Source organism: Drosophila serrata, unplaced genomic scaffold, assembly GCF_035046125.1.
Source record: "Drosophila serrata isolate PLE 108 unplaced genomic scaffold, ASM3504612v1 contig_171, whole genome shotgun sequence".
Taxonomy (NCBI): Eukaryota; Metazoa; Arthropoda; class Insecta; order Diptera; family Drosophilidae; genus Drosophila; species Drosophila serrata.
The window spans coordinates 275,595-293,721 of record NW_028257069.1 but is presented as its reverse complement, the minus strand read 5'-3'; the positions used below and the strand labels follow the sequence as shown (position 1 = coordinate 293,721).

The following is an 18,127-nucleotide window of genomic DNA, read 5'->3' as shown; positions in this document are numbered from 1 at the left end:
AACTAAGGAAGTATATAAGGATTTAGTAACATAGGGGTCATTGAATTCCTTCGACCACCGTTTAATAAATCCAAGCACACCCCTGGCTCTATTCACCATAGACGAAATATGATCAATAAAGTCAAGTTTTGGGTCCAAGCGGACGCCCAAATCGTCAACTGTATTAATTCTTTCCAAAGAGCAGCCGTTCAGCGTGTAAGTAGTAAGCTTAGGAGCGACACGAGAGAATGTCATTAGCTTGCATTTCGAGCCATTTAAGTTTAATAAGTTTACACGGCACCAAGTTTGAAAATTATTAAGATCTGTTTGTAAATCCGACTGGCAGGCAACGTCATTGTATTGCACGCAAAGCTTGACGTCATCCGCGTACATAAGTACTCTGGAGTTAGTCAAGACTTTGGGCAGGTCATTTATGAACAATGTAAACAATAAGGGTCCCAAATGGCTTCCTTGCGGGACACCAGATGTAACCCTTAGAACATTGGATAAATTATTTTTAAAGAGGACCTTTTGCGTCCTGCCATTCAAATAACTAGAGATCCAATTAAGAAGATCACTTGGAAAACCCATTGAATCGAGTTTTCTAACGAGGAGAGAATGGTTAACAGAGTCAAATGCTTTACTGAAATCAGTATAGATTATATCTGTCTGACAATTATTATGGAAGCCCTTTATAATATAGGAAGAGAGCTCCAAAAGATTTGTTGTTGTTGATCTTCGCTTCATAAAACCATGTTGACATGGAGAAATAACCGATCTACAAAGGTGCTGTAAGTGAGGGGTGATAATGTTTTCAAATAATTTAGGGATGGCCGACAACTTCCTCTATAATTGCTGGCATCCAATTTGCTACCTTTTTTGTGGAGAGGAATAATAAACGATTCCTTCCAAATAATGGGAAAGTGGGAGGTTTCTAAGGACAAGGTAAACAATTTCAGAAGGGGATAGCACAGGGCGTCGGCACAATACCTGAGCACACAGCCAGGAATTCCGTCGGGACCTGGCGAATAAACTGGCTTGACACGATGAAGATCTAAAAGGAGAGAGCTTTCGTTTAGGCTGGGACAGAAAATTAAGTTCGATTTGGGTATGTCGTAGGAATAGGTCTGGTGTAGATACGAAGAGCTAGAATAGGTTGTTTGCCTGATCATTATTTGCGGTAGTATTTTCAAATGAAAGCGAGGAAGGATTTGTTTTAGGTTTACGTTTAGTGTTAACGAAATTATAAAACTGTTTTGGGTCCTGTGAGAACTGGGCCCTACAACGAGTTAAATGGTTTTTATAACACTGCGCGTTCAGCACGGTAAAGTTTGACCGAGCTGATAAATAAAATGAAAGGGCAGATTGAGAACCGGTGATTTTAAATTTAGCATACAGTCTAGATTTTTTATTTTTAAGTCGGCTCAACTCTTTAGTAAACCACGGCGGTTTATTCGAGCTTGGCGGATAATATAACGGAACACATTCAGTAAAAAATGAATTCATGGCACTGTAAAAAATATCAACGGCAACTGCCATGTCAGTGCACATGTATAGATCAGACCAATTGAACTCGTTTATAAAATTATTCAACCGTTCAAAGTCCGTTTTGCGAAAACATAGGACTTTATTGGCTGGACGATCAGAAATATTCTGTACGTCACACCCAATATCAAGAGTCACATCGAAAGTGGGATGATAAGGATCTTCGGGCTGCGTCAGAGGCGCCACCCTTGCTAAACTGACTCTCGCAGGATCAGAGACGAAGCAAAGATCGAGCAAGCGCTGTAAGTAATTTCGAACATGGTTGACTTGAGACAGCGAAATGTCAAACAAGCCAGCGATAAAGTCATGTTGTGTAGGTGTATGGAGAGTATTGGTGGAATTATTTGAGCACCAAATAGCACCAGGGATATTAAAATCTCCTAGAACTACCAACTGGTCTCTATCCAAAAGTCTACTGGAAACCATCTGAATAGCGGAAAGGTGATTCCAATAAATAGGAAGTTCCGACAGTGGAGGTATGTAGGAACAGGTAATAAAAATGGAGCTACCTTTGATAGATAGCTTCACACAGAGGAATTCAACATCGTTACATTCCTCGAAGGTTAATAATTCTGACGTGAGTGAGGAGTCCACCGCTATTAGAACTCCACCCCCGCGTCTGATAGGGCGATCTAGCCGATATACTGTGAACACAGCTGGAAAAACTTCGGAGCTCAGAATCTCCGGCTTTAACCGGGTTTCTGTGAGCACAATAACCTGAGATGCAAACGAAAGGCTATCAGAATACAAGTTAGGGAGCTTACTACGTAAGCCTCTTGCATTCTGATAGGAAATACCTAAGGAGTAGGTTAGTTTTTTGGGTGGGGATTGGAAGACGTAGAAGGCGCAGTGGTATCATCAGGCCTAGGAAGAGTTATTCCTACAGGCCGTTTTTTCTTTTTCTTCGCCTCGAACTCCTTAACAACGATGTACTCTGGCCAGAAGTTGGGAGAGCAAATAGTGTTAAAGAGCTCGTTAGGGACATTTATTTTGAAAGATGAAATGTCCCTTGCGTAAGAAAATTTGAACTTTTCCACCTTTATCTTAATTTTTTCGGCTCTGGTTTTGCCTTGTATAAAGGCGAGAACATCTTCCGATGTTTGGTCAGGGGAGAGCCGCGAGACAAAAATATGTCTCGTCGGTGGAACAGCTATAAGGGCTTTTGGCAAGGCAGATTGGTTATCCGCCGTGCCATTGTTGGCCGGTATTCCGGGCCTAACACCCTGGGCAGATATACTTGTGTGAACGGGACTTTGAGGGGTCAATATTTGCGACCTCCCAGGGGATAAAACAGAAATCACCGGCGGTACGGGCACTCCCGCTGCACATTCGGATACCGAATCTTTTCTAGCGCTCGATCTCAGCACTCTTGGAATTAATGCTGAGGTCGAGGGCTGTGCCGAGGGAGGCTGCTGCTGAGAGCCCGTTGCGGGTAGTTGGGGTCCGTCTACATGCTGCCCACCAATAGCAGTTTTTTGCGCCTAGGAGACTCATTTAATAGCGTAAGGCTATTAAATTGGGTGTCCAGCGCCAAGAACATATCAAGAGTTTTACGAAAACTCGTTAAAATGCCCCTAAAACCGCTTTTGGTTTGCCGCATGAAAGACATCATCTCCCTTTCTACATCGCGACAGGCCTCACAACAGAAACGCAGACCGATGTTTTTTTTTACATCGTCCACCGTCCGAGCTGCAACTCCATACATTTGGCGTGCATGACGTTGTCGCACAGCCAGCAGCCGATTGTAAGGTCACCTGCAACAATTGCCTTTTTGCAGGCTTTGACGAAACAGACAATATTTCCGGACATTGTATAGACTTACCACTGTACTTGTACTTTGAAAAAATAAAAACAGAGCAATTAAGAAAGAAGTGAAGAGTCTCAGCGAGAGCGAGAGAGCGGGAGAGCGAATAAGTTCAGATTAGATAAGAAGTGCAGCGGCACAGCTAAAGCGAGAGAGTGAGAGAGCGTGGGAGATGGATAGATAAAACGTTTAGCTGTTGCGACGGCGCAAACAAAAGCTAGACGAAGAAGGCACAAAAAGGAATGCAAAATATGCAAAAGCTAACACTAGCAGCACAACTAAATTGGAAAATAAAGCCAATTATGTACACAAATTTGAATAGCTGCATGCACACGCGAAGTGAACGGGAAGTTATAAACACAAATTAGAAAATTTAAGTTAACCCCGGTGGTTAGAATCAATCTTTAATACAAAACGAGAGCGCAAGAAAAAAACACGTCCGTTCACTTGGAAAGATGAATGATACATATGCCAAAGGTTCTATTTTGGTAATGTTTTTAACAATATAAATTGATTGTGTAAAATCTGCAAGGTTGTTTGAAATTATGAATTCATCTATTTGCATAGTACAATTCTTTATTTTAATAATGTTGTTTCTTTGTATAGAAAATCTTTTGTTGATACAATTTTGATTAACAAGTGTTTTTGGAATGTTCCAGGTGACTAATATGTTTGGTTCAACATAATTGATTTGGAAATCTTTGTGTGTTTTAGTGTATTTACATTAATAATTCCTATTAAACACTTATCGAAAATTGGTTACCTGTGTGTGTATTATAGACCTTATCTTCGTAAATATAAAACTTATCAAATACAGATTCAGTAAGGATGTAGTTGGACTCATCAGGATATGGAACTATATTGAATATTGGGACTTTTGTTATCTCAGTAGGAACATGGGATTTTATTAAAATTTCGTTTGTATCTGTTTTCAGCCAAGTGGATGTTTTAATCTTTAGCATTTTCTCGGAATTTACTTGTTTCAAATAATCATGTTTAAGTAATTTCGGTTTGAAAATTCCCAGTCTCGTGAGTTGCATACCCATTTCTATATCTTCAATATACTCAGTGAATTGTTGTAAATTGAAAATAAGTACTGCTACCTGTTGTTGTTTTTCGTTTTCAATTTTCAATTTGTTAATGATATCTATCCCGCTGTTAATCACATCAATAATCATATTCAAATCATGATTCTGAACGGAATTTTCTGACAAGTTATTAATTTTGCTTTCTAACTCACCTCTGTCGTCTTGATCTAGTGCGCCAAATAAATATTTGTATGCTGTTCCTACAATATTTACTAGACCTCGTTTGGTTCTCTTGATTATTCTCAAACCATTTATTTCCCGTTTTAGTTTTTCAACTAAGTAATCTATTTGGATTACGTCAGGAAAATGTTTCGCTTCATCCAACAAGTTCTCAAACATTAACATGGTATTAGTTATGTTTATGCTTAACTAATGATATTCGTAACTCGTGGGTATCTCCGTAACTCCTGTCTGAAATAATAGGTATCCATTTTTAGCACTTATTGCGTTTAATTCTATGCTATTGCCTTGGGCTACGGTGATGAGAGCGATGATTGCCAGACTTATAATCATTATGGGGGATACGGGGCATCTTTTAATCTTCTTCGATGGGTCTGGAATTATCGTATTTACTTTTGTTAGTTTTCTTTTGTTTCTTGAACCTTGGACTTGTAATGTACGATTTTCCTGCTTCTGTTTGTTTCTTCGAAGTGTTTATCATCCACTTGTCTAATCTGACCTGTTTTCTTAAACGGGTTGGTCACCTTACTTTTGACTAATGGTGATTGCCTTTATTTCGTATCAACATCATAACTATGTCTGTTTTTGTTTAGCTGGTCAATCTTGTTAATTTTGTTTTGTTGTACATCAAAATCAGGGCTACCTGCGTATAGAAAAATGTATGCTGGAGTTCTTTTGGTGGTATTGTGCTTTGTTTTGTGATTATAAACGTATAGGATCGTTTCAAATTTTGTGCATCGATCTTCTATATTTTGTTCACTACCAATAATTCTCAGCTTCTCATTTACGGTCTTATGAAATCTTTCTATATCGGATACACCGTTTTTGGTTGTTGTGATGGTTATATTTACACCTTCTGATTTTAGCCAGTTTTGCAATGCTATACACATAAACGCTGAATCTTTATCTGCTTTTATTTCTTGCGGTTTTCCCATGTCATTAAATATCTTCATGAGGGCTCTTTTTGCTTCTAGCCAATCTCTACTTTTTACTTCGATTAGAGTAGCCAATTTCGAGTAGATATCTATGCAAGATAGGAAGATTTGGTTCCCTGTTAGATAAAAATCGATCACATATTTTTCTCTAGCGTTTAGGACTTCGGGTGTCGTTTCGAATACAAGTTTCGTATTCCTATGTTCAGTTTTAGCTATATTGCAAACTTCGCATTCATTGATAATGTTCTGAATGAGTTTCTGACTGTCAGGATAGTAATATTCTTCTTTAAACCAATTAATGGTTTTTTCTATACCTGGGTGTAAAAGTTCTTTATGTTTCTTTAAGATTAAATCTTTAAATTCTGCATACGTCAAAATATCAGTTAATTTCTAAGTACATCGCAGCAATTTTGTGAAACAATTAGGGCTTATGATTTCGATATACGCCCTTTGGAATGTCAGAAAGTCGCCGTCATCTGGAAAATAAATAGTGCTTTTTTTTGTGCAAAAATATTCCTTGATGAGGTTTTTAGCCAACTCGATCGTCATTTCTTTATATGTAATTTTAATTTTTAATTTCTGAAAGTAATGACTCGTGTTAGCTGTGTCTGTTTCTCCTTTTACTACTTCTATTTGTCTAGAAAAATAGTTTAAGGGTCTTTCGGTGATGGAGATGTAATTTAAGTTATCTTCTGCAGCGCTATGGATTGTTGCATCCATGCTATCAGCAATTTCGCCAACCATGGCTTCTTCTATTACTGTGCGGGAAAGAGCATCCGCTACATAATATTCTTTGCCTGGAAGATACTTAATTTTGTAATCAAATTCATTCAATTTGATTTTCCAACTTTTGTAGTTTAATGTTAGGTTCTTTAATGTTGTTAAGCCACACCAATGGTATGTGATCACTTAATATTTCAAATGGCCTTCCGATTAAATATGACCTAAAATATTTAGTTGCCCAAACTATAGCTAACAATTCTTTTTCGATAGTAGCATAGTTTATTTCGTGTTCATTTAGCGTTCTGCTTGCGTAACATACGGGCTTATGGTTTTGTGACAAAACAGCACCAATTGCTATATTGCTAGCGTCGGTTGTTAGGGAAAAGGGTTTTGAGAAATCAGGGTAGATTAAAATCGGGTCTGAAGTTATCAATACCTTTAATTTTTCAAATGACTCTACATAATCTCTGCATTTTATTTTATTTGCATTTTATTTTACTTGTTTAGGAGTTTTTGGTAATGGGAAATTTGTGATTGCGTTCCTTTGTTTGGTTTAGGTCGAATTCCATTAGTACTGCCAATATGTCCTAGGAATTCTGTTTCCTTCCTCATGAACTCACATTTATCTAATAGCAATTTTAAGTTAGCGTCCCTTAATTTTTCGAAGACTTTCTTCAATGATAAAATATGTTCCTCCAATGAAGTGGAGTAAATTATGATATCATCCAAGTATACCAAACAATCCTTGTAGATTAAATCTTCTAACAAGTTGTTCATGCATCTCTGAAAAGTTGCCGGTGCATTTTTAAGGCCAAAGGGCATGCGGGTATATTCGTAATGCCCATGTTTGGTTGAAAACGCTGTTTTTGCAATAGATTTTTCCTCCATCTGAATTTGATGGAAACCTTTAGCTAGGTCAATAGTAGTGAAATACTGACATCTTCCCAGTTTGTCAAGTATTTCGTCCATTCTAGGAATCGGAAATTTATCATTTATTGTTATTTCGTTAAGATTCCTATAGTCGACTACTAGTCTGAATTTCGGTTTACCTGAGGCGTCTGCCTTCTTTGGAACTATCCAAATAGGTGAACAATAGGGGGACTTAGATTTTCGGATAATGCCCTGCTCTATCATTTCCTTAATTTGTTTATTTGACTCCTGATCAACACTCTGGGGGTATTTGTATGGTTTGCGATAAACCGGATCTTCATGTTGAGTTTGGATAACATGTTTAATGGTACTAGTGAAAGTCAAATTCTCACCTTCTCTGTACTGAATGTCTCTATATTTGTATAGGACCTTCTTTAAACATTTCTTTTCTTCAACATTGAGGTGTTCGAGTCTAAACTCATTACATTCGCGCAATTCATTATTGATCGCGAAGTTAATTGTTTCGTCAGTAATGGATGTGGGATCGGATTGCATTGCATCTGCATCCTCTGCATCTTTACTGTTTTTGGGAGTAAGGCACTTTAGGGGTGCGGTCTTCTCCACTTTTTGTTTGGTTTTAGGGTTAACCTTTTTACCTTTTGGACTGGGACACTTTTTTAGTGTGGTCTCACCCTTTTTGATTGGGTCAAGGCATCTAGTTGATGCGGTCTCGCCCGTTTTGGTTGGGTCAAGGCATGTAGTTGATGCGGTCTCGCACTTTTTGATTGGGTCAAGGCATCTAGTTGATGCGGTCTCGCCCTTCTTATCCTCGTATCTGAATTTATAGGTTTTTGAACCTAAGGTTACAGTCTCCTTTTCATAATCAATCTTCGCTTTGGTATCTACTAAGTATTGACGACCTAACAGGAAATCATAATTTTCGGAAAATTTATGAACATACAATTTTTGTTCGAACGGACATATTACATTGGGCTTAATCATTATACTTTTCGTTAATTTTATTGGGCCCTTAATTGTATATACCGTGAGATTTTCTTTAGTTTCCTTTAAATTTGCTAAATTTTCCCTAATGATGTTAATGGATGACCCTGTGTCTATCATACATTTGTAAAGATTCATTCTCAATTCAATTCTTACATATGGACTGATTCTTCCTCTTCTCCTGTGTCCGAGGTTTCCGAGGCAGTTTGATGAAAATTTACGTCTAGCTCCATTTTAGTCTGACCACTACTACCTTCTCTTTGTCTTTTTACGGGACCATTATTACCCGGGTTGTGCGAAGTATCGGGCTGATAATTTAATGGGTTATTCTGCCTACCTTGATTTAACTTGTTCCTAAAATTGTGATAAACTTGTGGGTCAACAATAGTAGGGTTATTTGGATTTCGATTCTGGGTATTTCGATTCGAGTTACTGGCTTTATTATTATTTTGAGACGTAGATGAATAGTAAGAATTTGTGTTATGTTTGGTATTGTAATATGTTTGATTATTATTTAAATTTTTATTTCACTTATTCCTGCGATTATAATCGTGAGATTTTTGAAAATACATGTCTTCAGGATTTGCATCATAAAGACCAAGTTCCATAGTGGCTTGTTTTAACTTTGGGATAGTGTCAATATCCTTACGAGCCAACGACATGTACATTCTATCTGGTAATTTCTTATCGATTGTAGACTTGATAGTCCATTTTAACATATCGGAATAATTGCTCTTAACTACGGGATTACATTCTAATTCTAACTTATCAAAGATATTACGATGCTGTGCTTCCAGCATCTGGATGAACTTACTGATGCTCCCTGAATATGGCGTCTCTTCCAGTTGTTTTATCAGCGTCACATATGGTCTATGATCCTTAAACGAAGTGGAAAGGGCTTCTCGGATCTCCATCCATGATGTTGCTTCTGCTTGGATTACTGCTTCTAAGGCGTTGTCCACTATTACTCGTTTTATAGCGCCGTAGATTATATGAGCTTCCCGGCCATCTTGTGTTGGGTACAGGGTCAGCAGCTGATCAACCTGGTTGATGAATATTGACAGCTTTCCTGGTGTGCCATCGTAATAGTGCAGCTCCTTGATTTGGTTAAGCAACTGATTTAAGTGAAGCTCGGAGAGTTGTTACACTGTTGCCATTTTTAGTTTTGTTTTATTTAAAAGTCACAGAATTAAAAATTCGGATTTGAACTTTATTTCTGACCGCACGGGATTTTCGTTTGGTTCTATTAAAAGTCACAGAATAAAAAATTCGAATTTGAACTTTATTTCCGACCGCACGGGATTTTCGATTTAGAATACTACTTGCACTTAGATTCTTTAGCGGATCAATTTTTTAATCACTATTTCAATTCGTTGGTCTGGATAGCTAGTTGTATAGCTTATTCTATAAGTTGACCAATACCGTACTGAAAGGATTATTTTAATTTTTGATTATACCGTCTGCGCCAATTAAATACTTGGTTTTTTCGTAACTTAAAAAAAATATTTTTATTTTTTATTTAACCGAATAAGTTACAAGACATTTTTATGAGAAGAACACCGACCGAATAATTTCGTGTCTTAAACTGAACTCTGATTATTGAACTAGGATGGCTGACGATCAAGCCTCGGTTTCGAGATTTTGTGGATCTTGATGGATTTCGAAAGATTCTGAGAGAGAGCTTAATTGATTCTTTAATTTCTCTTGGATTCAGGTGCATTCGCTTTTGGATACAAGTGCTCTTTTGAAATTTGATAATTTTGTTTTCGAGCTAACGAGTCCGAACTTTGAGCGTATGAACGCGACAAATAGGAAAGGATGTTTAGACAATAAAATTGTTTAGTCTACTACTGGGGACTTGTGTTTATTCTACTGTCGAACTCGTGTGGAGTTGTGGTGTCCAATGACTGTATGGTTATCATTCGATGATGATTCATGGGTGTACATATATGTGGAATAAGTAGGCATGTGCTAAAGTCTATGGGACTGTGGATGTGTCACTATATATATGTTAAAAAGCAATGCAGTAATGCCTGCATTCATTTCCTTCACAGTTTTGTATTTTTCCTCTATATCTAACGATTGTTTGTATGGCACCTGCATGAAATAGTCGTCCGATTTTCATAAAATTAAAACCAACATACATATCTCAAATTTGATGAAAATCTGTTAAAAACTGAAAAAGTTATAGATTTTAATTTTATTATTTTTTCGATCGTTACTATGGGTGCTATATGATATAGTAGTCAGATTTTCAAAAAATGTTATACAAAATTGTGGAATTATATAAAATGGCAATATCTTAAATTTGATGAAAATCTGTTGAAAATTGAAAATGTTATAATTTTTTTTTTTAATATTTTCCGATTATTCCTATGGCAGCTATATGATATAGTCGCCCGATTCGGCCCGTTCCGACATATATATGAGTGAGAGTATATAAAAGACTAACTTCAAAGTTTTATTCAAATAGCTTGAAAACTTTGAGACTAGTTTACGTTAAAACGGACAGACGGACAGGCAGACATGGCTAGATCGACTCGGTTGTTGTTGCTGATCAAGAATATAAATACTTTATATAGTCGGACGTGTCTATTTCCCTGTGTTGGAAACTTCTCAATGAAATTATAAAACCCTACAAGGGTATAAAAATGATGTCCGAACACATTTTAAACCTTCTAAAAATGCAGGTATGTATGTAAGGCTAGTAGTCATGAAAATAGGAGAATATTAAACGAGGATGTACAATTGTAAGGGGGGGTAAGGTTTTAATGTTTTTGTTTTAAATTTTTTTATTTTTTATATTGAATAATATCTTAACAGTATTGTGTCAAAATTTTAAGTCAATTTATTCAAAATTGACGAAGTTATGGGTTTGTTATACCTACCAGATTTTCGTTTTACACTGAAATTTTATTGTTTTTAGAACTTTAAAGCGCTTTTCTCACAGCTCACATTTTCAAAGTCGGTACGGTAATTTCAAAACTACTTCACCAAATTTTAAGCACTATTTCTGTATATATTTTGTGAGGTAACGCTGTCGAGTTATCTTTTTTTTTGTTCATAGTTTTGGTTTTACAATAAAAAATTACCCGAGTTTTTCCCAAAAAACTTTGTTTTTTACTTAAGTCTTCAGAAAAATTCAAAATTTAAAAATTAAAAAAAAAAAAACATTATAGCGTTACCTGGGGTGTTCTATAATCTAACGAATGAATTCGGATTTTTTGATTTCCGATGATCCAGCATGATGATTGGCACCGAAATTTAACTCTTTTTGAGACACGTCCGGAAAATGCTACCATTGCCTATTTTTGAATATTTCCTTATACAAATTTGTTGAAACATTTTTCGAATGTTATACTTTAATGTACCATTCTTTAAATAAATAATACATTTAAACTGTGTCGTCGGAAAAAAATGTCAAAAGCATGGATTTTTCGCATTATTTGACCTTTCCAATGTCAAATATGTCGATTAAGTATTTTCTCTGCAAGTTCTCTCATCCGGGATCACTTCCGAGCACTTCGGAACTGCTTATGTCTTGGATTTATTTATGCATATTGGGGAAAAGTGCTACAATGTGCTTGTAATAATATTAATGCGGAACACTGAGTACAGTGTGCATTCGGTATGTGGGCATAATACAGTTGACTGAGGCAATAATATTGCCAAAGTTAATGAAAGCCATACCTACAAAATAGATAAATGTAGATAAAAATAAATGGCAAAACATTGCATTAGCTGACCCAAACTTAATGATGTGATTATTGGAGCGGACTTGTATACACATATCTAAAGGAGAGGATGTAATTACTATGGAAGTTCAAGATCTAGAACGATTCTGGGAATTGGAAAGCGAAAAAAATTCAGACAGAAATTTGCGAGAATCATTTTATTAACACCACTACCAAAGATTCAAGATATATTGTAAAGATAATTAAAGCCACAAGCTATTGCAAGTTTTATTAACTTTGAGAAAAAGTTTTAGCGTAATGATTGGCTAAGGGAAGGCTATACAAAATTTATGAAGAAAAATATTACTTGCCTCGCCAAGCAGTGTTTATGGATATCAGTTTAAACACGAAATTGAGGGTAGTGTTTGACGCTTCAGCCGAGACTACCAACAATAGAAGCCTCAACGATGTAATGTGGGTTGGACCCAGAGTCGAGAAAGAAATTTTCGATATAATTTTGAACTGGCGTTAACGAGAGTACGTCATATCTGCGGACATTGAAAAAATGTAAAAATGAAGAAATCGGAAAGATAATTAAAAGCGACTTTTATATGGACGATCTTATGACAGAAGCCAGTTCAATAGAAGAAGCTATAAATATTATAAAAGAAAATAAGCGAACTGTGCTGTCTACGTTATCAAAAATTTATGATCCCTTGGAGTGCTATGCTCCAGTAACTATTATTAGAAGATTTTTTTTGTAGAAGCTTTGGCTTTCTGCGACTAGCTGGGATCTAGAATTGTCTGATGATGACCATGAATGGGCAAGCTTTAAAAAGAAAGTTTCAGAAGAAACTTTTAAATTTAGAAAAAATAAGGATGCTGTTCGGAGCAGTTCGCTAGCGCCTAATCATGCGCGCATGGGTGTATGGCTGCACCTGCTGAGCTCTTAGCTCTTCTCTTTGTTTATCTATTTCTCTCTCTCTCTTTTTCTTCTGTCGCCTTATCTATGCTAAGCTACATTTTAAGATTATATATATTGAAACTAAGCATTCGATCGGTAGTGGCAGCTCCGACCAGAGAAGTGAACGAAAATATACACAGCATTTAATTAACCTATTCGTGCGTTGTAATTATTGCTTAAGGGTGGCAAATTCGTTGTCTTCCCCATAAACAGATACCAAGATTGATCCAAAGTAAAGGAGATTCGAGTGTTGAAACTCACGGACTTGCCGACGCATTGGAAAAGGCGTATGATGCAATAATATATTCTAAGGTAGGAAGTTCATTTAAAATATTAGCTAGCAAGAGTAGGGTAAATCTGATTAAAAATGGGGAAACGATTCCGAAATTGAAACTGTGTGCAGCACACTTACTTTATATATTTATTCAAAAAAATGAAGAATATATTAACGATACAGTGAAAGTATATGCATGGAGTGCACTATAACTTTAGCTTGAATTAGAAGCAAAGTTAAATTTATTAAACAAAAAAGTGATGACATTCGAAGATGTTCAGGCGAAAAATGGAATCACGGTGTCTCAGAAGATAATCCAGCGGACGCGGCTTCAAGAGGAAGTTCCTCGAGTGAGTTAGTAAATTTTGACCTTTGGTGGAAGTTGCCAAGTTGGCTAAAAGAATTGAAAGAAAATTGGTTGCCTCATCAAGATGCCGAGGAAGAAGTAAGGGTCAATACCGTGCTGACAACGGATGAGGATCGGATCTATAAGCTATTAGACAAATATTCATGCATAGACAAATTAAAACGAAGGGTATATCTAATCCATGTTTCTTAACTGTTAAAGAATTCAAATATGCAGAACAAATAATTGTAAAAAAGGAGCAGGAATTCAACTTAGTCAGGAGCTAAAATAAAAAAAAATTTCAGTTTGCATCCATTCATTGATAAAAATAGAATTATCAGAATAGGCGGAAAATTGCAGAAATCCAAAGCCAGGTTTGAAGTGAAACATCCGATGATTGTATAAAACGGGCACATTGCATCATTGATTATTGAAAATGCGCATAATGAGACTACATGGTGGAATAAATTTAATAGGAACTTATATCCAAAGAAAATATCGGATATTTGGGTTAAGAAATTCTCTAAAGAAAAAATTAAACGAATGAAAAAATGAACGAAATTTGCAAAATATTGACAAATCATAGCACAACAGGTGATGGGAAATCTTCTAAAATGTTATGAAACAATATCATACCCATTTTTAAATACGGAGGTTGATTATGCAGGGCCGTATTATATCTGATGTTCGAAAAATAGAGGTCAGAATGTTTATAAAGGATGTATAGGTATATTTGTTTGTATGGCAACAAAAGAAATACTTTTGGATGTAGTCAAAGACTTAACTACTGATGCCTTTTTAGCAGCACTCAGAAGGTTTTTCGCAAGAAGAGGAAAATGTGCTACTATTTATTCCGATAATGGAAAAAATTTTTAGGCGCAGGTAAAAAGTTGGATGAACAGTTGTCAAAGGCCATTAAAAAAAAATTCCATAGTTGAATCTCAACTCGAGGAAAGAAAGAATTGAGTGGTATTTTATTCCCCCGGCTGGACCTAATTTAATCCAGAAGTATTTGGAAGGCTGGCGTAAGATCAGTCAAATACTATCTAAAACGGGTTATTGGTGACGGAAGTTTAAAGTACGAAGATATGTCAACTTTGTTATGCCAGATAAAAGGAGTTTTGAACTCACTACCTCTATATTTATAAGACAACTATATAGAAGGCATTGAAGTTCAGACATCAGGACACTTTCTGATAGGACGACCACCGTTAATTCAAAAAATGAAAAGAGACTTTTGGATAAAATGGAAAGACTATTTGCATACCCTTTAACAGAAATATAAATGGAAAAGGGATATGCCCAATATAGAAAAGGGACAAGTAGTTCTAATAAAGAATGAGAATTGTCATAAATCAAGATGGCCATAAGGGATGGTCAATGAAATACACAAGGGTAAATATGAAAGAAAAGATGCAAGACAAAAGCATCTATAAATACATAACCGCTTCTCGGGCATAACACCTGCGATGTAATGGGACCTCCTGCGAATGGTCACCATATGTTTTTGTAGATAAGGATATCGGGGCGCGAAAATTTCCCGCTACGTGGATTTATTTAGAAATCAGTCTATGCGATATTCATGTTAGCTACCTAAGCTAGGACTTTACGGAAATGAAATTAGTTTGAAATTATAACTCAGCAAATGAAGACGTGTTTTATTTTGCACAGCTGTAATTAGCCGCTCTTTAGATCCATCATAAAGAACCAGTTTATTAATTAAGATATATGTTGGTATACCTCGTATAAATAAAGAAATAAAATAAATAATCAATGGAAACGGTCCATCTGTACTGTGAGAGAAGAAGTGCAACCAAGGCGCAATCTGGCAAAACTTTTGGTGGTAATTAACAGTACTATAAAAGCTGCTAATCAGACATACCAAACAGACATCGAAGTGCCTGCCTATATGGCAGGATCGTGGTGGCTGAAGTCGAATACAGTAATTTTTTATGCCGCTTATATTGAACAAAAAATATATTATGACTTTTCAGCAAACCTGTTGCAATTGCTAATTATTAATTAATTATTATTAATTATTTTGGCACCAAATTACGTAATTTGAAAAGGGTCATTATATTGTTGTAGATACGTCAGAAAATGGTTTGATTGGGTTGTATTGGGTTGTATAGAGAAGCAATTGCTCTGAAGGATACATCAAATTGGACAATTTTATCTTGCCAGCGGCGCAACATAATCCATCATGTTACAGTTAAAACTACACTGCACTCTAATGCGGACATACGGGAGAAATTAATTTATATCTTGTCTTCTTGTACTAAAATGTCTTCTATTCTGCGGTAGCGTTTCTGCAAGGCGATCCTGAACATATTGGGTTAAGAAGGCATTTTGTTAGACACGTTCATTTTGATTATTAGGAATACTTGCCGATGGGCAGCACGTGTATGCTGGCCAATGTTTGAGCGCCTAAGACAAGCAAAAATAAAAAAATTCTCACAAAGATCCTTTTTACGGCATTGATTGTTTGATAGCATAAAAGCAGGCACTCATTCAAAAAATATCAACTCTCATAAAGCTCATTTTGGTAATTTTGCTTTCTAATTTTACTATATGCGTTAACAGTAAGTTGACAACATCTGTTGAGGCCTAAAGAATTTCCGGGAAAGTTTTCCAACTTTTTTAAGCAAAAACATTCGCCTGGCAATTCTAAACATTAGACTGACCTTAAAATTTGACCTTCCACGACACCACGGATTAGGTTAATGCCTATCTTAATTCTACTGATGGCTAGAATTATAACAAGTCTATTACAATAGGATAGTAACCTTTGGTTTGAATTCCAATTTAAACTAAAATGTTCTTTAGAACCGATTCGATGCGTTTACTATCGACGCCGTACTGGGGGCTTCAGGCGTAAGAACCATTTTCAAGGATAGGACGAACTAAATAAGGATTTGGTAATATAGGTGTCATTGAATTCCTTCGACCACCATTTAATAAATCCAAGCACACTTCTCATAGACGAAATATGATCGATAAGTCAAGTTTAGGATCAAAGCGCACTCGCAAACCATCAACTAAATTAATTCTTTCCAAAGAGCAGCAGCTAAGCGAATAAGTCGAAAGCTTAGGAACGACACGAGAAAATTTCATGGCTTTATATTTAAATATTATTAAGATCTGTTTGTAACCCGACTTGCAAGGGACTTCCTTATATAACACGCAAAGCTGGAAGTCGTCAGCATAAGTACTTTAGAGTTTGTCAAAACTTTGGAAATGCCGTTTATAAATAATGTAAACAATGAGGGACCCAAATGGTAATGACATTTTCGAAAAGTTGTGGAATGGTCGACTGCTTGGTGATTTCTCTATACATGTTCGTATCCGCTCTCCAATCTGTTTTGTGATGATGAATTAAAATTGATTTCATCAAATTATACTTGGATGCTAGGGCTAGGGTTAACAATTTCCGAAGGGGAATGCACACAGCCCGGTATTCCATCGGGACCAGGAGAATAAATTGGCTTCACACGATGAAGACCTAAAAATAGAGCATGAGTTTAAGCTATACTGTAAATTTGGTATTCCGTAAATGTTGGATTTTTACATGATGTAAATAAAGTCTGATTTGAATCTGTGCAATTTAAATATGTTGTTAAAAAAAACTGCGCAAATAAATCGATCTGATTCTTACTTAAAATAATATTTTCAAATAAAAGCCAGGATAAATATAACATTGTTCATTGTCTTGCAAAGTCAAAGAACTTCTTAAGCTGGACGGCCAGATATATTCTAAAAAGCAGGTCCCATTCTCAAGTCCTATCGAAAGTGGGATTCTGGGATTCTTCGGGTTGCGTCAGAGGTAAACTAACTCTCGCCGTATGAGAGATAAAACAAAAGATCAGGGAATTTTGGGATCCAAGTTTTTTGTGATTTCCCACGACCCAAAGGGGAGTCCACTGCGTGCAAGTCCAATTCCTCTCCTTCTGCACGCGGTGGCTGAACATCCCGTAGGCCTCGTCAGTGGCATTAGATCTGATTAAACCATTCAAAATGGGCGGCGGCTCAAAGACAATGTCGTCGGGCTGCGGCTCTTGTACTATCTGTGAACGAACTGCTTGTGGTTCTTCTGAAGTGGATCCCGTTCCGACAATTTCTTGGTCCTAAGACTGTTTGGCACTTTCTTAGGGACACGACTCGAGAGGAAGTGAGCCAAGATTGCATCAACTTAATTTTGAGAAATTGAAAGGAGCCTCAAGGTGTAACAGATGTTGAAATGCGGCTCGGTAAGTAGCAGATGCCCGCCGTGGCTTTTGGCGTTTTGGAGAGATCACAGATTGCAGATTCCTTGGATTCCGTCGATAAAGAGCTGCTCTATGATGCTTATGGAGGTAGCCAATGGTAATACACAGGCATTCCAGCTCCAATGCAAAGACTTCGAACGACACCTGTGGTCCCTCGATACTATTGTGGATTCTGTAATGATAAAATATTTTCGCTCAAATGTCGTTGTAAGAGTAGGGAGTGGCTTGGACTTGTATACAACTTTCTGCACTTCTTCCTGTCGGACCAGTGGTATTCATCGGCCTTGTCGTACTGTATGCACTTCTTCTACTTGTTGGATAATTCTGCCAAGCATGGGGTCCAGACGAAATGCATAACATGAGTTAATTCATTCTGCCCCTCAGCCTTAGCCGCGCTGTTCCGGGCGGTCGCCCAGCTTCGTCCCCTGGAAAGTATTTGCTCAAGTTTTTGCATAAGCTTGATGTTAAGAAACAGATC

General features: G+C 36.7%; 1 protein-coding gene across 23 annotated transcripts in view; it reads right to left on the bottom strand.

Annotated features, from left to right (window-relative positions):
* The window catches only part of LOC110185344 (aminopeptidase Q), a 280,831-nt gene that overhangs the window by 89,571 nt on the left and 173,133 nt on the right, over nt 1-18,127 (bottom strand). Inside the window, exon 1 of one of the 23 annotated variants that reach the window (XM_086827438.1) lies at nt 4,569-5,569. The exons of the other annotated variants lie outside the window; for them this stretch is intronic. The gene's annotated coding sequence lies outside the window, so the exon portion shown is untranslated. Of the gene's footprint in view, nt 1-4,568; nt 5,570-18,127 lie in introns of those variants that run through there. 23 annotated transcript variants of the gene reach the window in all.